We start from the raw sequence: 22,012 nt of genomic DNA, 5'->3' as shown, positions 1-22,012 counted from the left end.
CAAAGGGACTTCTGCCGTGGACTCCAATAGGTCCAGGATCAAACTCTGACCCACCACCTCTTTATCTGGCAGCCAGAACACAAGGGTGGGAATCGGAAGACTTGGGTTCTAGTCTCAATGACTCACTGTGCCACCTTTGGCAAGTCAGCTTCTCTGTGCTGCATTTCCCCATCTGTAAACAGAGACAATGTAGTAAAGTAGAACCTCAGAGTTATGAACACCTTGGGGATGGAGGTTGCTTGTAGGTCTGTACAAAATGTTATGGTTGTTCTTTCAAAAGTTTACAGCTGAACATTGACTTAATACAGCTTTGAAACTTCACTATGCAGAAGAAAAATGCTGCATTTAGCCATCTTAATTTAAATGAAAGCACAGAAACAGTTTCCTGAGCTTGTCAAATCTTTATTTAAAACTTCCCCTTTATTTTTTTTAGTAGTTTATGTTTAACACAGTACTCTACTGTATTAGCTTTTTTTTTTTTTTTTTTTTTTTTGGGTCATCTCTGCTGCTGCCTGATTGTGTATTTCCGGTTCCAAATGAGGTGTGTGGGTGACCGGTCAGTTGGTAACGCTGAGGTTCTACTGTACTCTATACTTCTGCTCTTGCATAAAGCCTTGCAAAGCCTCCTGATGAAAAGCACCATATAAGTGCTAAGTATTATTAGTACCATCTCTCTTCCTCTAGTGTTGGAAATTGAATCTCACTTGCTATGACCCCAAGCACTCACCAACCGGCTTTTGTAAATTGCCATTTCTGCTAAAGGAATAAAAGAAACTGTGACTCAATCGTTAAAAATACGTGGCTGCTTTTTTAAAGAAACATTTTTAAAATTTAAAAAAAAAATCAAATACGGGGATAATGTTCATCTTGGGAGACCGCATCTCATGATGTAGCGATTATCGACTCCAACCAAGTAGCGTTTTCTAATCTGGAAAATGAGCAGAGCAGAAGTCTCATGAGGCTGCTCGTGACCTCACTATGTACAAAAGGCTTTGATACAGTGGTGTTGGGCACTACAGGAAATGCTAAGGCAGATAATGATCATTGGAATTTCATTAGGATCTAGAATCTAGTAATTACTATATTAAAAAAAAGGAACCTGACACTCGAATGAGCCACCACTTTTATCATCTGTAGGGATGAACTTGGTCTTGTGACTAAATTATTATTTTGAATTATCTCCACATGAGATCAGGGTCCCACTGTGCATAGTGCTGTACATACACATAGTAAGAGGCAGTCCCTGCACCAAAGAGCTTGCTACCCAAATAGACAAGAGGGAGAAACTGTAGGATGTGAAAAGGGAAGCCAGAAATGTGGAGTGACTTGCCCAGCCAGGTCAGCAATAGTACTGGGGGGGTCTCCTGACTGCCACTAGACGTCATCACCTCCTTAAACAGAGCAGCCTGACATCATCTTAGTTGGAAATGTGAAACTGAAAATGGGTCCTACTGCGCAAGGAATAACGATGCAAATACAATTTATGGGCATCCCCCGCAACTCCCACCTTGATCTGGTGCTAAACATCCAGGTGATCAGTCTCTCTCAGCTCACATGAATAGCTTGAGCACAGGAAATCAAAACACACTCTTAATTTCCCCAGACCTTTAAAATCTACCTCCTCAATTACTAATGGCATCCAGAGCCAGGAGACCAATCAAAGAAAATTCCATCTTATAGCCTTAACTAAATCTTTCAGGTACTATCTAATTAAAGAAAATCTTTCCTTATTCAGTGACTGACGAAGTGGCTGACGAAGTGGGTGTTCACTCATGAAAGCTTATGCTCCAATACTTCTGTTAGTCTATAAGGTGCCACAGGACTTTAGTCGCTTTTTACAGATCCAGACTAACACGGCCACCCCTCTGATACTTTTCCTTATTCAGCACGCCTTAATACTGGGCAAGCACCATTGCTGGCATTTTTCTTGGAGTCTGATCTTCCCTCCCCTCCCCTCCCCCCTCTCCCTCCCCCGTGCTTGTTAACAGTTACTCTCAGTGTGGAGGGAAAAGATGAACAAGAAACCAATTCCAAGAAAGAGCCTTACTGTTGTTATTATGGTAACACCTACAGACTCCAACAGAGACCAATGCCCCATTGTGCTAGACACAATGCAAGAGACAGTCTCTGTCTGAAGGAGATTACAATCTAAATAGACAAAAGGCAGGAGACGGAGGGGAAGCGACTTCCCCAGTTATTATTATTATTAGTGCTGTGACAGTGCCTAAGGACTACGACCGCTTTGTGCTAGATGCTGTACAAACAGCTCTCTGCTCCAAAGAGCTTACAATATAAGTAATGTTACAAAGCAGATAAGTGGGAGAGCCAGGAAGAGAATCCAGCTCCTCCTGACACTCAGCCCTCTGGACGACACCACCTCTCTGTTTTCCCATGCGTGTCAACATCTAAAGGGCAGAAGGTCAGAGAAACACCCATGATTAGCCTTACCGAGGGACTCATTCAAAGCCTACAGAAGTCAATGTTCCATCAACGTGTGAATCTGCTGTTAGCTCATGCCCCTTCTTCTGATCTTTGCATCTGCTAAATGTGAGCCCAACACAGAGCAGCAGCACTGAACGCCTCTCAAACTTTAAGGACATTTTGCCCAAGGCAGAATTTCTTCGGAGAGGGTCATTTTTTTTAAATTCCTGACTAATTTCACTGGGGCAACCTTGACCTTCACATCTGGCACCTGCCTTGTGGTAGAGATGAGGCTTGTATACTCAGCATTTCCTGGGAGAGATAGGACAGAGGCTCTAACAATCTTCTCATCACTGGAGCAGCTCGGGTGAATATCATCTTAGAGAAATAAAACTGTTTATTTTATTTTATTCCATTTAGAGGGCATGGATTTAAGTGCTTTTTATTCCTGCAGGGTTAAACGCAACATGACAAACTCCACTGGAGGAAAAAAAGAGGTAAGATTCCAAAGTAAAAGTTCCCCAGCATTGACAGAAGAATTTAGTTGACGCTGATTTTTTTCCTATTTTAACAGAATGAACTAAGGTCACCTTGAAGACCCGAGGTGACTGCAGAGGGCTGTGTCATGGGACCAAGAGTGATCCCACAGAGAACCAGGATAAACAAAGAGTACTGTATCCTGTCTGCCAATGGTCAATGACCAATGCTATCCATCTAGGCATTTATGCAGCTCTCAGCAATGTGGGATATGAGCAGCTTCAGAAAAAGACAGTACACTTTGATCTGCAGTGCTTATACAGTGAGAGCGTGGTCCAGGTGAAAGGATGAGGAGTCAGAAAACTTGGATTTTATCCCCCAGCACTGCCACGGATTTGTGGCAAAACCTTGAGTGATCCCCCTGTACCTCACTTTCCCATCTGTAAAATGGGGATCATATGTATTCTGCATGTAAAGTACTAGATGCTGACAAAGGAGAACAACTTCACCTATGAGAAAAGAGCAATTTTTGTCAACACTTTGGAAGTGAATTTGTCATGGGTGGATTTTTCAGTGCAGGAAGCCTGAATTAATTTGACAGCGAGTTATTTTAAGCAAGGGTTGTTGTTGGTTTTTTTTTTGGGGGGGGGGGTTGTCTTATTTTTCCCTTACCTACAGGCTTGGAAGTTTTGCTTTCCTCACTGGCTCTCAAGTACAGATTGCCCAATCCAATTTTTCAGAAGGGTAATTAGATTATCAGCACAAAACAGGTATTTTTGAATCATCTGTAAATGGATCATCCCAATAAATAGCTTACCTCCCTTAAGCAGTGCCATGCAAGCTTAAGATAAAGTATTTTGTTAAATCTTTCAGGCAATTAAATATGGCCAAAGAGATTGGGCATTTTGCAACTGCATATGCACAGTACATTGACACCAATCATTCCCCTCAACGCTCCTGGACAGTTCTTCAGGGGAAAAAAAAACAGGTGTCTCCCTACAATAAGCCTTGTCAATATTTTGCATTATAAACAATGGTTGCCATTAAAACTGATTCTAGTGCCAGACAGTTACTAGTGACACTGTATCTGAAATTCTACAGATTGCCTCTGTACTTTGAGTAGGAGGCTACAGTGGTAACTCTTAGCAATTGTCCCTAATACTACAGATTCCGGAGCTAGATTAGAAACAGTAAAATATTGTGAAAATATCAGATCAGCTTCTCAAGGTTGTGTAAATTCTCATCTCTCGTCGACTTCCATGGATCTACACCCATTTATAGCTGTTTCAATCAGCCCCATAATGTAAATTCGTTCACTTTTCTTGAAACATCCACCCAAACATTTTCTCAAACAACTGAATTCAGTACCATCTGAAGACCTACCTATACTGGGAGAAGACTGAGAAAAGTGAAGGGAACCAATTACTTATAACAACACAGACATAGCTAATTATATTAGTCTAGAATACATCTTTTCTAACAGTAATTGTAACGGATCCAGAATCTCTGTGACCATGAATGGTGATAGAGTGTCCCTGGGAGAGTTACAATTTTATGGATGCTTTTAACAGAGGACACGGCTATGCTTATCAAATATGGGCTTCTTAACATGATGTCCAAACACTATATTTGAAGGTCCTCATCAGCACTTAGTAAGCATCTGATCTGATTTAAAGGCCCAACTGTACAGCATATTAAGGCAATTTATATTTTAAAATTGGGTTCTTCATCTGATACTGGTGCTTGGAAACCATCTAGAGTTAGGGTTACTTCGTTGCTTCAGAATAAGGTTAGGGTTTGGGCCATTGATGTCCTAGAGTTAGAATTAGAAATGGAACTGGTTGGAGAACGCAGGTGAGGGTTATAGTCACAGGAACTGGAACTCTCCATGGTCCTGATCTTTCTCTATTGAAATCAATGGGAGTTTTGACATAGATTTCAATGGGTACGGGGTCAGACTTCATTTGTGAGGAAATATAAAGCACCTTTATACCAGTTTAACTGCATCCACAGTGTGGGCGGGGGGGGGAGATTATCATTTTAACTATTTCACTTCCTAATCCAATATAGTTACAGCAGTACGAGAACTGTATGTATACCTGCCCTTGGATGCATGAGCAAAGCACGAGAAATCCAGTGTTAAAATGACTCTATTAAAGACAGAACTTACCTGGTAACAACTATAATGACTATCTATTTGGAGTTCTACATTTCTATGATTCTATGATCAGTCCCCACCCTTTGCTAAGCATCTAAATACTGAACTGCAGGCCGGATGTCCATGATCAGGTAAAATGTCAAATAGCTCCAACTGAATTGCCAGTTATTGAGGTTGGGGGGGTGGAGGAGAGAAGAATCAATAACATTCTTTGTGGACTAACATGAATTTTGTATATAGAGCAGTAAATCTTAACCAGGCAAGGTGGGAAGATATCTCGAAAAGCACACAAGAATGAGATGGTATTCGAACAAACCTTTTAAAAACTGCTGCATAATGTATCCACTGCAAAGTATTCATTAGCCTTTAAGTGATCAAAAAGGCAAGAGATAAAAGGGAAAGGGTGTTTGCCATTCATTTATATATGGAATTATTTAAATATTTATCCTTAAATGACTCCTCTCCACATAAGTGCTACTTTATCTGTTTATTCAGTGTACTGGTGAGAGAAAATATCAGGCTTTGTATTTGTACTGAAATTATACATTTGTTCCCCCTTTTTTATGACAACAATATTTAAAATGTCTAAAAAGAAAGCAAGGAAATAGCATGGAGTGTAATTCTGAAAGGGATTCACCATTGAGGACAATGGAAAATTCCCCCCAGATTGAGAACTGTGTACTAAGTAAAGCTGGTGAGAAAAACTTTGATGGAGCCATTTTCCATGGTCAAAATTGAAACACTCTGCGAAATCACGTCAATTTTGTCAAAATGTCATTTAGGAGAAAAACGGGGAAAAAATATTCCAACCTCCCATTTCAGCATTGTCAGAACAAAACCTTACGACTTTTCATTGTGAAATGATCTTTTATTTAGCTTTTTGTTTTATTTTGGATTACGCTATAAAAACAGAAAACTCAAAAGCTAAACAAAACATTTCAATTTTGTCAAAACAACTTTTCAATCAATCCGAAGCTTCACTGTTTTTTCAAAATTTTCTTCTGCAGAGAATTTCCCATTGTTTGGAAATCTTGAAATCCTTCATGAAACAAGACTTCCATCCTCCACACAACTCCCATGCTATGTCCCTTTGAAAATCTGGCCCACCAGTGAACTAAATACCATTATTATGCATGAGAGAGACAAGGTGATCTGGTGGGTAAGGCACTCTCAGGGCTTATCCTTAACACAGAGTTAGCTTCAGGTATAATGTGAGTGCTGCCCTTAACCAGACTCCTGTCCGTACTCAAAAATCTCTAGCTTGAGTTAAGTGGTGCTTTAAACCCAAGCAAGCTGCTTCCTCAGGGACGTGGGTTGATGCCCGAGTACAGCAGATAATGCAGTGAGGACTCAGGTACTCCGTGCTGCTAATGCAAGAATTTCATGCTGCTCCAGTGTTTTACAGCGTGAACACTCTCTCTGAGCTAGGTTAACTTGAGAGGAGTTAACTCAAGAGAACCACGCAGTGAAGACTCAGCGGGTCCTAAATTTAACACAATACTCACGTCAGCTGTCAGAGTCTCAAATCATTAATATCTGCATTGCCCTTAATGATCTTCGGGGCAGTTACTATAAAGGCACAAAGTACTGTCCTCCTCTCCTACCACCTAAGGATATAGCCACATGGTATTGTGCCTTGGAACTCAGTACAGCTAACTTGCTCTAAGAGGAAGCACAATGTAGCAGATAGTTTGCTGGATTGGGAGTCCAGTGACATGGGTTCTATTCCTGGATTAGTCCCTGGCCTGTGCGACCTTTGGCATGTCACTTCCTTTCTCGGTAACTCAGTTTCTCCTCTCATCCTTGATCTAGACTGTAAATTATTCAAGCCAAGCACTGTGTCATACAATGTATTTATACAGCACCTACCACAATGGGGTCTCTGTCTTGGGGCTCTCCAGACACAGAATCATGACAATCTGGCAGCAGAATTCTCCCTTCTCTGTGCCTGTCTTTCCCTTCATGCTCTTTGCCTCTCATCTATTTAGAGTGTAAAATCTTGTACTATTTAGAATAATGAGATTGTGTCTTACAAAGAATTAATACAGCACCTAGCACTACGGGGCCCTGATCTAAATTGCAGCCGCCATACACTACTGTAGTCTAGATAAAAGACAACAGCAACATATGGTTTAAATCCTTGAATATGCATAAATTTATCCAAAGGGCACTTATCACAACAGCCCATTAAAAATAAAGTACACTAACATGAGCACTGCAGCTTGCCTTAAAAGACCTCTTGGCAAGTTACTTTTACTGGTTGAACAATCAGAAGAAAATGTTTCTGTTTAAATATTTAAAGAAAATGTTTAATGTTTAAACAGAAACAATGTTTTCTTGATTGCTTGAACTGATATTAAAGGAAGTATTGAAAACAGTCCATGTTGTCTAACGACAGGGTTTTCACTTACTGTCTTCATCATTGTCTAGGTTCCAATTGCACCCACATTATGTTAGGCACTTTCCGAAAACTAAAGGCACCACATTCCTCACTCCAGAGTTATACAATGCCACTTCGCCAACATCAAGATGGCCAGTACATAGGGCACAAGAATGGGAGCTAGGAGACATGGGATCTATTCTACTCTAGTCCTCCTTATTCTGAAGGCTGGCATTTATTCCCAGCTCTGTCACTGGGTCACTACTATGTGACCTTGGGCAAGTCCCTTCTCTTCTCCATGCCAGTTTCCCATTCTCCTTACTATGTGTTTCTGCCAGGCACTGCACAAAGGGCCCTGGATCTAAGCTGGACAAAGCTGGATCAAAACTGGACTACGCTGGATCTAAGCTGGGCCATCTAGATGCTACTGTAGGACAAATAATGCAGCAACTTTTAATTAAAAACTGTTCTCTTAAGAAGCAGCTCTTGATATGACCAAGTGTGGACCTTCATTCTCCAGTCTTGAGGAAAATGGGATCAGCTTATATTTTAATGGCAAGTATTACAACTAATGAACCAAGCAAAATTTATCATGGTAACATCGAACCAAAGTACCTTTGATCTACCTAATAGTAAGGTCCTAGAACCTGGAAAACTAGAAAGAAGGATCTGAAACAAACCCAAGAATCAAGCACCCCTAGGGACTTTGGGAAGTTTAGACATCATGTGTGGTATCAACTGTACAACTAGAACGCATCTCTGCTAATGCTACACCAGGGGTCGGCAACCTTTGGCATGTGGCTCACCAGGGAAAGCCCCTGGCGGGCCGGGTTGGTTTGTTTACCTGTCGTGTCTGCAGGTTCGGCCGATCGCGGCTCCCGCTGGCCGCGGTTCGCCGCTCCGGGCTAATGGGGGTGGTGGGAAGTGGCGCGGGCCGAGGGATGTGCTGGCTGCTGCTTCCCGCCGCAACCATTGGCCTGGGACGGCAAACCGCGGCCAGTGGGAGCCGCGATCAGCCAAACCTGTGGACACGGCAGGTAAACAAACCGGCCCGGCCCGCCAGGGTGCTTACCCTGATGAGCCATTTGCCAAAGGTTGCCGACCCCTGTGCTACACCCATAGCACCAGATCTGCAGCCAGTATAAATCAATGTATTTCCACTGAAGTCAGTCAACCACACCAGCAGAGGATCTGGGCCATAAACTCTTAATTGTACCTTAGTACAAGCTATATTATCTGCTACCCAATTCTCTCTCAAAGGGCATTGGGCATTTCACTGGTCCAAAACTACTTGATCAGTTGACCAGCCAAATATTGTCAAATAATGTCAAAAATGCTCAAATATTTTAAAACATTAGTTTATCAGAACAGTAAAAACAGAAACAAACAAACAAAAAAAGACAAAGACTTTATGGTCTCCAGTAGGCTTAGCCTTAGATTACTTATGCCTAATTAAAAAAAAAAAGTTACTTAATGACTTATTTTAACTCAGGAAAATGTGAAACACAATTAAATGAATTTCTTAATACCAAAAGAATGGCATCTACATCGGGACATGTTGTAATAATCGGGCCTACAAATATACCCTAATTGTATATTCAACTGTAGGCAGTGAGTATAAGTTCATACAATGTGGCAATAACCTAGAACAACAAATGTTAATGGGAAAAGGTACAAAATGGAGACAAACTGAATTAGTCCAAACAAAATGGCCTCCTGCTATAACTCATGTTAAAATCATGCTTGGTAAACAAGAAAAGTGTAGAACCAAATACAATCAGTAAACCCAAATTGGTGTGTTGAAAACTAGGCCCTGGACAAAATAATAAGGGCATGAACTATTCTGCCCATCGTTCCCTTTTGAGGTCCTTAAAGAAAGAGACTTTGGAAGAAAAACTGGCTACCGGAATGAGCTTCTCCATCAATGACTGCCCACCCCAAAGAGAAAGACCCAAATAACATCACCACATGAGCTCCAGCTCATTTCCAAATACCATCGGGAATAAAATGGGGCCAGACTTTAAGAACAGTAGCACTACCAGCCCATCTCAACTAACTTCTTCTCTTTTGCCAAAATGGATAGTTACTGCCATCTTTAATACGATTTAAGAGACTGTCAGACAAGGGGTTTTTAGTTCTAAAATCTCTCTCCAAATAAAGGGAAAGGGAGCAAGGGATGCTGGTAAAATAAAAGCCTCACTTAATATTTTACATTTCAAATGCTTTAACTGTTGTTCTTTCTTTTCTTTACCTTGAATAAAAGGTTAAAATAATTTTAATAGTATTTTTGCCATGAGACTAAGCACGCTAAAGTCTCTGAACGCCAAACCCCTGTCCCTGGTTAGCATTGGTCAATATTAGATAGTAATTGGGTTATACAAACACCTTTGGCTCATATAGTCTATCTAAATTAATACAATGTTTCAGCGTCCCATCATGGGGCCTAACAGGTTAAATACATAGTCAAAAAGTAGCACGTTGGCAGACACGCAATTGGGCTAAGTGGCCACAACAGCCACATTGTCCTAACAAGCGTTAGTGTAAAACAGGTAGGCAAGGTCTGTCAGACTAAAACTGCCCTTGCCTTTTTACCGCATTAAGTGTTGCAAATGGCTCATCGGTGCAAGAGTAGTTTCAAAAAGACGTAATTTTGTTGCTTCCTTTAAAAAGAAGCAACACATTTAGGTAAAATGCGATCAAAGCTAGTTTTTTCTCCAAGTAAGTAATCTTAATCATGGTTGCATCAAATTTTAATAGTTGATGTAGAAATATGGCTTTAACTGTGTAAGCAGAAAAAAATCCATCTTAAGAATACAACCAAGAGTAATAAAAGCCAATTTGTTCTTCAACATTTTACAAACATGCAACCAAAGCAGTTTTAAATTTTGTTTTAGCAACAAATAAGTTGCAAGTTCTTACTTTTTTAGATCTTAATAAAGCTAAGTGTTTTTATAACATCTAGTCAAATAAAATTTATAAATTCCCACTTTAAAATAAAAAATTGACAAGTCTTAATATAACCAAAATATTTTCCCCCTTTCCTCTACATGCTTAAACTAAAATAAACGTGTTTTTTTTCAATTTTATGAACAAATATCTAATCCTAGTTAGAATTTGTCCATTAAAAGTTATTATAATAATTAAGCATACAAATTTATCCTAATTATAAATAATTTAAATAAATAAAATATCACAATAACCTATAATAAAAAAAATACAAAATCACAAACTAAATTTTTCCAAACAAAAAAACCTAATAGAGCTGAAAAACTATATAAAAATGATGTTTAAGAAAATATAAAACCAAAACTCAATAAACCTAAATTAATATAGCAAAAAGTAAGACCAATTAGTACACAAAAATAATACAATTAAGCGATTCAACCCATCACTCCCAGTTTAAAATCCTTAAATTTTTTTTTTTACTAACCCCCAATTCCTAAAGCAAGTTTTGCCATCACAAGTGCTATGCACACTATCTCCTAAAGCACTGGACCTTCTTTGTCTAATCCTGAAAGGTGTCCTTACCATCCAGGCAAAAAAGAAAAAAAAAAAAAAAGGGGAACCCAACAGCCACCGCCACCTTGATTGTCTCCTGCTAAATCCCAGACACCATCTAAAATAAAACCAAACAGCAACTCCGGCCTATCTCAGGTAACTTCTCTTCCTCCTCCCCTCCAAAAAAACAATTACCACCATATTTAACACTGTCCAAAAAAATGGTCAAACAAGGGAGTTTTTCTTTCTAAAAACTCTCTAAAGAACTGTTAAAATAAAAGCCTCCCTTAATATTTTAACTGTTTTTCCTTCTCTTCTTTATCTTTAATGAAAGGTTAAAATAATGTTCATAGTATGTTCAGCATAAGATTAAACAAGCTAAAGTCTCTATATACTAAACTCCAAACCTTGTTTAATGACTCAGTTATGCTAACACCTTTAGCCCATATATTCCATCTAAATTAATACAACAGGCATTCTTACCGGTATATTTGAGAATTTTTGACTGTCGTCAACAGGCGGTCAACCAACCAGCTTACCAAGCCTACTTACACCTGCAGATTGTTCCCTGTTGCCTCAGCTGTCAAGTGTAGTTTGTAAAATGGCCATCTAATGGGACACTTACATGTGCAAATACATGCCCTAGGTAGCGGAGTGCCATCGGAGACTTAAAATAAGGAATTCTGCTGCCCAATTTTAGACTCTTAAATTTGGAAAGTCATTGGAAATTATTAGCATCAGTGAAAGTTCTTTAGAAAACGTTACACGGTTGGATGCACCAGAAAACACTGCGGCAAAAGAGGAAGCCTCAGCTTGGGAATGCCAGGCGCAGACAGCCAGTTCCTAGAAAGTGCTAAGTTCCCTCAACTCCCTCTGATTACTTCAGCCCCATAAATAGCTCCAAGTTATTACTCAGAATTGGTTGCGTTCCTGCATAGCCCCACAGCACAGAGCTGTGAGAAATCAATCGTTCCAAACTAAGCTGACTGGAGCATCCCTTTAGCAATGATACATTCACCAAAGCATGACTGGGAACTGGGGCAATAGCAGCTTTAAATGAGAAAGCCCCAGATGTACTCCTCTTGCCCATCCCGACGATTTCAGGGGGAGTTAGAGCGCTTAGCGCCCTGTAGGACTGGGACCTAGGAAGACCAGCATAATATATTTGGCTCTTGGAGAATGGAGGAGAGTTTTGTCTGGCCTGGTGATGCACAGAAAAGTCTCACTGAAGCCAATGGGAGCTACCCGCATACATCTGAGGGTATGTCTACACTACAGGATTAATCCGAATTTATATAATTCGAATTTAGGAAACCGATTTTATAAATTCGAATGTATTCGGCCACACTAGGCACCATTAATTCGGTGGTGTGCGTCCAAGCTACCGTAGTAGCATCGATTTCCAGAGCGTTGCATTGTGGGTAGCCAATAACATTGAATTGCCAATAACTTCGAATTGCGGCCACACTAACCTTAATTCGGATTAACAATACCGATTTTGACGCTACTCCTCTCGTCGAGGAGGAGTACAGAAATCGAATTAAAGGGCTTCGTTGTGTGGACGGGTCAAGCGTTAATTCGAATTAAAGCAGCTAAATCCGAATTAAAGTCGTAGTGTAGACCAGGCCTGAGGGAAGATCTGGAGCATTTAATCTGAATTATTGAAAACACGCCACCCTCTCACTCTAGTCAGGGAAGAAAGTGACCTCTTGCTATCACCATCCCCTAGACCCAAGAAGAAGGAGATTCTATTTCCACATTCCCTCTGAAGATGAGCCCTGGAGATATGTAAGGTATTGGGAGAGAAAGGAAACTGAGGTGGTCACATTCATGAGATGCTGCAGGAGTAAATAAGGACTCAACCCCTCCCCAAGAGTCAGCTCTGCTGGTATCATTATTCTTCCTTGATTGCTATCTAAGGACAACAGCCACTCTAGATGGTCTAAATTAAGAAAACACTGAGATGCATTTATACTCATGTCCTCATCACACGATGCAAATTTCCCAACGTACAGTAAAGCAGTTTATTAGCAAGTGTCTCATTGAATTAAGTTTACTCTTATTGTATTAGGGAACTTTCATACCACATTAAACACACAATAGCGTGTTTGCTAACAAAAAGAATAGAATTACTGATTCTCTCTCAGAAATTGACTTAGACGTGATGCACGAAGCCCCACACCAGAAAAAGCAGGGGAAATTCTTGGTAATACAGAGATTAAATGCAATAGTAGGGCCTGGTAAAGTTCCTCCTGCACAAGGGTGACTTTCACCAATAGGGAATACATTAATTTCCACCAAGCTCATTCTTCCGCACCAAGAAGCTGAGCGAAGAATGACACACTGAACAAGCCAGTGTCCCTACATGGATACAATACAAACACATTCATCCAATCCCCCCATTGAACCACTATTCTCACGTATCCGATTTGTGTTGAATTTGAAAGAATCTATGCACAGCTAACCAAGCGCAGAATTTGGCCTACTGAGAGGAAGACTATAACTCCTTCCATTTAAAAGGGATTCTTGTTTATTAAGGTGAAAATCAAATGAAGACCCGGAGGGCCAAAAGAGAAGATTATTGTCCGTCTGTTAACTATTTTACTGATGGCCACCATCATGGCGAATGGCACACCTACATTCTCTTCATAGAGGCAGGGTTTTTTTCCCTCCCATTGCACTTGCCTATCGCTTATTTTGGTCAACTTACTGATGAACTTTGATAAATGATGTACAGTTCATCCATCTCCTAGCGTAGCACTTAGATGATGAATGGAGTACATTTGGAAAGCAGACCGAGGAAAAACATAAAATTGATATCCTAGAAAAAGAAGAAAACTGAGCGCTGGCAACAGCTGCAAAGTTTAATAAGGAAAGATTGATGCACAAAATATTAGCTGAACAAAGATTGAGACGTTGAACAGCCAAGAAACAGTGAATTCTGATTTCAAGAGTCATTCTGTAACTACGGGGCAATTTGGAGAAGCACCAAAGTCATTTAGGACTTTCAGCGCGACTTGAGCTTCTAAACCCTTTTGATGCCCTTGAAAATCTCACACTAAATGCCCATCATGCTGACTTCAGAAGTTTTATTATGGATGGCTCCACAATTGTACACACGGAAACAAATGACAGCTAAATATTAGAGGGTGAAATTCACACTCACTTTTTGTTTTGCAGGTGCCTATACACCCTAGCTATCCTGCGACACACTTGGCGACTGAGCGATTAGCGATGATGCATAAGGAGGGAAGACCCCCATCAGTTTCTCGGATTCCAAAATGAGCTTGTGGGGCTGGTAAACTAGAAATTTATAAACTGAGCAAATTTAATCTGGGTCACTGAGACAATCTACATAGAACCCTCTCCTAAGCTATTTTTGCAGTCACATTTCAGGATGATGATGATGATTTGAACTGCGGTAATATCTAGAAGAGTCAATCATGGACCACCAACTCATTGTGTCAGGTGCTGTACAAAACACAGAATGAAAAGTTTCAGAGTAGCAGCCGTGTTAGTCTGTGTCCACAAAAAGAACAGGAGTACTTGTGGCACCTTAGAGACTAACAAATTTATTAGAGCATAAGCTTTCGTGGGCTACAACCCACTTTGTAGCCCACGAAAGCTTATGCTCTAATAAATTTGTTAGTCTCTAAGGTTCCACAAGTACTCCTGTTCTTTTTACAGAATGAAAAGAGACTCTCCCTGTCCCAAAGAATTTACCGTCTAGGAAAGAATGCAAACATGCTTGTATGTGAGTGATCTAACATTTGTAATACCAGATTTCCAAAGGCAACCAACTGCCATTGAAAGCCACTGAGAGTTGGGAACCTCGCTGTGCTTTGTGCCTCTGAAAATCTCCCCAATTTGTATTTTTGATGCAAAATTTGCTGATTATTTTCCATACAATTTTTTTGTTTGTTTAAACACACAACTGCCCTCCAGGCCATTTCAAAGCCAGATATTTTGCTTCTCATGAAGTAGTCAGCTCACAATGAAGCACAGGAAAGTCAGACTATTCATTAGTTTCCCTAATAAGAAAATTATTTTTTCACCCTTTGAATTAAATTGTGATTTTTTTTTCAATAAAGAGATTTTTCACTCAAAACAGGACTATTAAGTAAAAATGTGCCAGTCACTCAAAATATTCCTAGCGCTCAGCAAAACCACAGAAAATCTGCTCATTTTTTTTAAAAAGGCTTCTGTACATTCAAACTACAATTCCAAAAAAACTTAAAATGTGAATGCACCATATTTTTACTAGGGAATTTTGTTCACCCTCTGATGATCTCCATCAGTCCAGGTACCCTTTACAACTCTAACCACCATAGGATCCAAGCACTGTGAATCCCAGAGGTTTGTTAGCACTGATGGTTTACACTCAGATTTCCTCGACATTCTCTCGGTCTGGAGTCATATTTGCTTGGTAGTAATTAGCAGTGAACACGAATCTCTGGTTGTGATCAATCTACAGTAACCTTACTGATTCACTCCACCATAACTCCTTCCTCCAATCTAAGCTCATTTATGGATTCTGCACCCTCAGCAGAACCTCCCACCGACTTGCAGAGAGCAAAGGTAGTTTATGCCAATGAAGTATCAGGGGGTAGCCGTGTTAGTCTGTATCTACAAAAACAACAAGGAGTCTGGTGGCACCTTAAAGACTAACAGATTTATTTGGGCATAAGCTTTCGTGGGTAAAAACCTCACTTCTTCAGATGCATCTTCAGATGCATCTGAAGAAGTGAGGTTTTTACCCACGAAAGCTTATGCCCAAATAAATCTGTTAGTCTTTAAGGTGCCACCAGACTCCTTGTTGTTTATGCCAATAAAGGCAGTAATTTGCATGGAGGCCGCTTGGGATGAGGCAAATCACAGCATTGACTCTCCACCACTGCAAAGCTTGCCTCACAAGAAGTTGAGCCTAGAGAAGACTGAGCATATGTGGGTCTCCTTTATACATTACCAAGAGCAAAGTAATGTCCTGCCTCTTGATTAAATAAGAGTATAAGAACGGCCATACTGGGTCAGACCAAAGGTCCATCTATCCCGGTATCCTGTCTTCCGACAGTGGCCAATGCCAGGTGCCCCAGAGGGAATGAACAGAACAGGTAATCATCAAGTGATCCATCCCCTGTCGCCCATTCCCAGCTTCTGGCAAATAGAGCCTAGGGACACCATCCCTGCTCATCCTGGCTAATAGCAATTGATGGACCTATCCTCCATTAATGTATTTAGTTCTTTTTTGAACCCTGTTTTAGTCTTGGCCTTCACAACATCCTTTGGCAAGGAGTACCACAAGTTGCCATTTTCTGAACCTTTTCCAAGTCCAATATATCTTTTTTGAGATGGGGTGACCACATCTGCATGCAGTATTCAAGATGTGGGTGTACCATGGATTTATATAGAGGCAATATGATATTTTCTGTCTTCTTATCTATCCCTTTCTTAATGATTCTCCACATTCTGTTTGCTTTTTTGACTGCCGCTGCACATTGAGTGGATGTTTTCAGAGAACTATCCACAATGACTTTCTTGCATGGTATCAGCTAATTTAGACTCCATTATTTTATATGTATAATTGGGATTATGTTTTCCAATGTGCATTACTTTGCATTTATCAACATTGATAAAATGATGAAATCTCATAATCAAGACAATTCTCTAGCATAGCTGCAAGGTGAAGACATAATTTATCCATCCACCTGAACTCCACTATATACAACAGAGTGTTTTCTTTAATGTTTCTGCTTCTCTAACCCAGATTTTCCAGATGAGTTAGCCGAGACACCAAGTCACAGTGAACAAGTGGCTTAAAATGAAATAAAACAAAATCTTGGAGCACCCTCCCCACCCAAGATCACAGCCTTTAGTCCAAGTTGTACACAAAGCAGCCACTTCATGTCACTGAATTCACTGTGCAATGCCAACACCAAAATCCAGTTTTATTGGTTAAAATCTGAAATAAGAAGCCTTTGAACCTATCATTATAATCAACAACAAAGGAGTAAATCTAGGGTCTGGTCTCTGAATCATAAAGTCCAGTCAACATGTCTGTCTCTATCTCTCTCACACATGCATTTTTAATTATCAGCATCTCTATTTAACGTATTATTCATAATATTATGCCAGCACGTCGCTGTCTCAACTGAGACAAAAGCGCAATTGCACTAGGCAACGTACAAACACATTATCTGTGACAGTTCTCACCCCCAAAATGTTTACAATTTAAATAGACATTACAGAACCAATGGACTGTTATCCCCAGTGTACAGAGGGGGGAAACTGAGGCAGAGAGGTTAAGTGATTTACCCAAAGTCACACTGGGAATCTGTGGCACAGCCAGGAATTAACCCCAGCTCTCCTGAGTCCTGGGTCCAATGCCTTAACCACAAGGCCACCCCGTGTCTCTCTCTGATAGTAAAGCTTTGGGTTTAAGGGAAAAATCTTCCTCATATCAGACCTCCTCTCTTCTAGCTCCATTTTCTAAATTAAATTCTCCCAGATGTCTAGGATATATTGATAAGCCATGTTTGTCAGGCACTCTCAGCAGTATTTAGGATCTTATCAAACATAAGAAATCAAAACAGCTAAGAGAATCTCTCTCACAAATAAGCTGCTGATTCAGTGCAAGCCTCCAACCTAAGTATTTTAATCCCAGTGGCAGAAATCTTGAACACGCTTATAAACGCCACCAATTGTTATAGCACACGCTGTACCTTGTTCTCAGATTCCCCTGCTGAGGCAGTCCATCATAGACTGATAATACATCAAAATCTTCCTCTAAGGCGAAGGACTGGAACACGAGCTGTATTCTGTTCTGCTCCTCAGCAGTGATTGTCCACGTGCAGTTTGCATAATTTGGATATCCGTACGGAAATCCTGGACTTTGTATCGTCCCGTTTGGGCCTTGAAAGACGTAGCTGCAGTTCTGGGCTGGTGAGAGAAAAGACAAACATGTTATTGTAGCAGACTTTATAATTCTACGCCAACACCACCCTTAATACAGATTTCCTCTGAACAGAGCCAACATGTAGGTTGCTCATTTTCAAAAACTTGCTGGAGAATGATTTTTGTTCAGGTTGGAAATACACTTGCACCGTTAGAGCTGTACTCATCACACAGAGATCATAAAACAAGGCAGAGTCGTCACGAGGCAGATTGGTTTGGCACTTATTGAGGCCTGGGCTACACTTAAATTTAGCTCGAGCTAGCTACAGCATTCAGGGGGGGAAAAATTCACATTCTTGAGTGCCACAGTTAAGTCAACGTAACCCCTCCAGACAGACGGGGGTAGGTCAACAGAAGAATTTTTCTTTCAACCTAGCTTCTGTCACTGGGGCACTGCAGGGTGTGAGTGGGTGGGGGTGATTGCCTATATCAATGAAAAAAATCATTCAGTTGACATCTGAAGTGTCTACACTACAGTGCTACAGCGGCACTAGACATGCCCTAGAGTAGGCCTGGTATAAAGGGGATAGCCAGCTTTGGCTATTTGATTATTAGTATAATAACATTAATGCCTAGACGCCTCGGCCAATGTACAAGGAAACAAAGGTTAAGAGACATGGAAATTCTCCTTAGTCTATTTCACTTTCCCTTCGGTGTTATTTTAAACCTTGCAGGCTGTATTTCTGAAACATGGGACTTGTAATCACTGTAATGCTAGTTTGAGGTAGAACTTGAGTTTTGCCCCCACTCCTGTCCACACACACACACACACACACACACACACACACACACACACACACACACACACACGTCTCTAACACTTTGAACTGAAGCTAGCTGGCCCCTCAGTGGCACAGGCTGAAGCCCCAGTGTAGCTGATGCTCCAGCTAGAAATGCAGCTTGATTTGCAACTCAACCGCTGCTCGTCTGATCACTCTGCGTAGCTCCAGCATTATTTTGTAGTGCGGTCGCTCTCACTAAAGCTAACTGCTGCAGCGAAGACAAGCCCAGGGAGGCAAATTCACCCCCGCTATGAAGAGGTACAACTCCTGCTGGCGTTAGTGGAATTGCGCCTGTTTACATCAGAGCTGAATTCCAGCCTCAGCAAGGGAATTTGGGTTTGTGCGATTAGCCAGTTGGCAACCCAACCTTTTGCAGGGAAACGCAGTGCAAAACAAACGCCGTGCTACCTTGTTATCCTGTGATCAAGTTGAGTTTGACTGATCACTGCTTGCTGAGATTGCTGAGCTCTACAAAGCAAGTCTGGCTTCTTCCATTGATGCTAGTTTGTTTGCCCTTATTTATGCTGTTTATTGAGGATTTCACACTGAAATAGTTCAGACTGGAAATTATGGCTTTGATTTCTCACTACTGTTTTCCAAATCAGTAAAGTTATTCGCCCTTCTGAGTGCCAACCAGCCACAGGTAAAGAACGATAGTAGCATTCATTAAAGTCAGTTATAATTCGATTGGCCTACCTTGGAACCAAAACGCTTAGTAGAACCTGTTCTGTCCCTGCAAGATGAAAGCTCATATCTTTATGAAACTGCAGCAGTCAATCAGATGTACCAGAAGGGGAATATTTTTGTCCAGGGCTTATTTTACAAATAAGATTTAGGATAGCCCTATAATCCAGAGTGGTGGAGTAAATCTGACCCATTCATATAACTCATTAACAAAGATCAAGAATAGGACTTTGCATTTCTACAGCACCTAGCATTTGTGGCTAGGTTTGCTTTGCAAATACCAAATCACAGAGCACAAGTGCAACCCCGGTGAGCAAAATTCATCCCCATGCACTCTCAAATTGCACTTGTTTGTGGACTTGGCGTACGTGATGCATAAATCTGGTGCTGGTATTCTAGGCTGGGGCGAATACCCATGATCCTTTGTAAAGCAAGCGACATTAATCCATTTTACAAATTGCAAACTGAGTATAAGTCCACACTGGGAGATCCATAAATTGCCCTGACTCTCAGTTCCTCTCCCTAACCACTAGATCATATTCCCTTTCCTTCACACAGGCTGTTATTCAGCACGCAAAGTGTGGATACATAATTTTATCTACAGAACACTTTTAATTTTAATCATGAGTAAATACCACCTGAACAATTTGGGTAAATTAAAAAGGCTGTAGCTATATAATTGTTGCTGGTATAAAAACTGTTGATGCTATTAGCTATCATGCTAACTAAGCATATTCAAGGTCAGAGACCCTGTGTTCCAAACACTTCAAAAGGTCATCGGCAGGACAAACAAGATGTAATCAATCTGGTTATGCCAGGATGGCCCTAACTCAGAGATTAAAGCCATGAACAAACAAAAATGGCTACAAAAATCTACATCCTCCCAAACCGATGGTAGCTGAAGAAACACAATAAACAACAACAGAAAAAGCGGATACGGTTCTATAACAAACTTATCTACTGAAATAATTCCACATTCATGATTCCAGCCCAAGATGAGCTTATGCTTCTTATGGACTCAGCTAACAGAAAATTGCTTATTGGAAGCAAAAATTAATTTATCGAGAGCTGACAATCTACAAGGCAATATACCTTCATCAGAAATAGCCGGGAACTGCCTTCATGTTGGAAACTGATGAGAACAGCTGGCAGACATGGGAAATAGATCAAGGAACCGCAAGAGGTTTTACTCATACCCAATAATCTGGTTTAAGGTCTGAGTTAGTTCATTTTGGGTTTGATCACCAAGACTTGATCTAAAGTCTATGGCTTGGTCTACACTAAACCCCCAAATCGAACTAAGGTACGCAACTTCAGCTACGTGAATAACGTAGCTGAAGTTCGAAGTACCTTAGTTCGAACTTACCTCGGTCCACACGCGGCAGGCAGGCTCCCCCATCGACTCCGCGGTACTCCTCTCGTCCAGCTGGAGTACCGCAGTCGACGGCGAGCACTTCCTGGTTCGACTTATTGCGTACAGACAAGACGCGATAAGTCGAACCCAGAACTTCGATTCCCAGCCGCCAAACTAGCGGCTGGGTGTAGACATACCCTATGTTACAAGACTATCAAATGTTGCATTTCTCCTTTGAAGACTCATGGTAACAATTCTCTTTATCCCTTTGGCCCTGGGGCATCAATAAATACAGAGGAAAATGTTTTAGTGAAACCCACACTGGTACCTTGAGAGCCCTCAGGGCTGTGTTGTTAATGGGCCTTCTTGAGTGTGCCTGCCAGCACTGTGCACAAGCAGAAATCCACACTTTCTCATGCAAACTTGAACCCTCAGGGGAAACAGGAGCACATGTCCCGTGCAAGGGCAAAGGAAAGTCCCGGAACTCAGGGAAAAGCAGGAGCTTCTCCCGCCTAGTGCTCCCCTGCGTGCTGGTGATCAGACGTTGCAATAGGCTTAGCCATGGCGGTTCTTCTACAATGTGCCAACCACCAGGATGAACTTGATGGCATGTGTGGGCTCCCCGTGCCCTCTACTGGATGGCATTGCAATCACTTAACTCTTATGTCACACACACCCTACTCTTAATAGATTTGCCATTAGCTAAACCCAGATCAAGTCTGTGCTTTTGGAGAAAGAGGCTCTGAGGTCTATCCCCTCTCTCGCTAGGAAGTACAGCACAGTGATAACCATGAAGACTTGGGCAGAAGCCATGTTTTATAACAATACTGTAATGCACGCAGTAACCAATTTCATTGTACTCTGCATACGGGACCAGCCCTTAGCACCTGCAGCCTCCAGAATCTGAGCTAGATCTACGCTGTTCAGGTTTTGTAACATCTAGACGCTGCTTGCAAAATACACTATGGCCTGAGCAGCTATTTGGAGTTCAGCTGCTGCCTAGTAGAACTACATGATCAGACCCACTCCATAAGCCTGAGCACAGCCACATAAGACACAAGTGTTACTTGTTAACCCGGTTGCTTGCATTTTCCTTAATGTAGCAAACATCGCTGCAGCCCGTGCTAGGGAGAGTCAGGAGCAACCATGCACCATGAAAGGAACTCCGAATGGAGAGCAATATTTCAGTGATGGTTCTGACTTGCTTTCCCCAGCCCATAGGTTCTAAATGCGACTTCACTCCTCTCCCCACAATACACATGGGAACGTAGGACGTGCCAGAGTGGATCAGACCAGTGGCCCATCCA

General features: G+C 41.2%; 1 protein-coding gene across 2 annotated transcripts in view; it reads right to left on the bottom strand.

The window, feature by feature from the left end:
* CSMD2 (CUB and Sushi multiple domains 2) overlaps positions 1–17,862 on the bottom strand; it is a 518,793-nt gene extending 500,931 nt beyond the window's left edge. Inside the window, exon 1 of one of the 2 annotated variants that reach the window (XM_065421846.1) lies at positions 17,654–17,862. The gene's annotated coding sequence lies outside the window, so the exon portion shown is untranslated. The remainder of the gene's footprint in view (positions 1–17,653) is intronic. The other variant, XM_065421845.1, reaches the window with a different exon arrangement.
* Between the last annotated feature and the right edge of the window lie 4,150 nt (positions 17,863–22,012).

Source organism: Emys orbicularis, chromosome 23, assembly GCF_028017835.1.
Source record: "Emys orbicularis isolate rEmyOrb1 chromosome 23, rEmyOrb1.hap1, whole genome shotgun sequence".
NCBI classification, from domain to species: domain Eukaryota; kingdom Metazoa; phylum Chordata; order Testudines; family Emydidae; genus Emys; species Emys orbicularis.
Note: the sequence above shows the minus strand (reverse complement) of the source record. Positions and strands in the feature narration are given on the sequence as shown.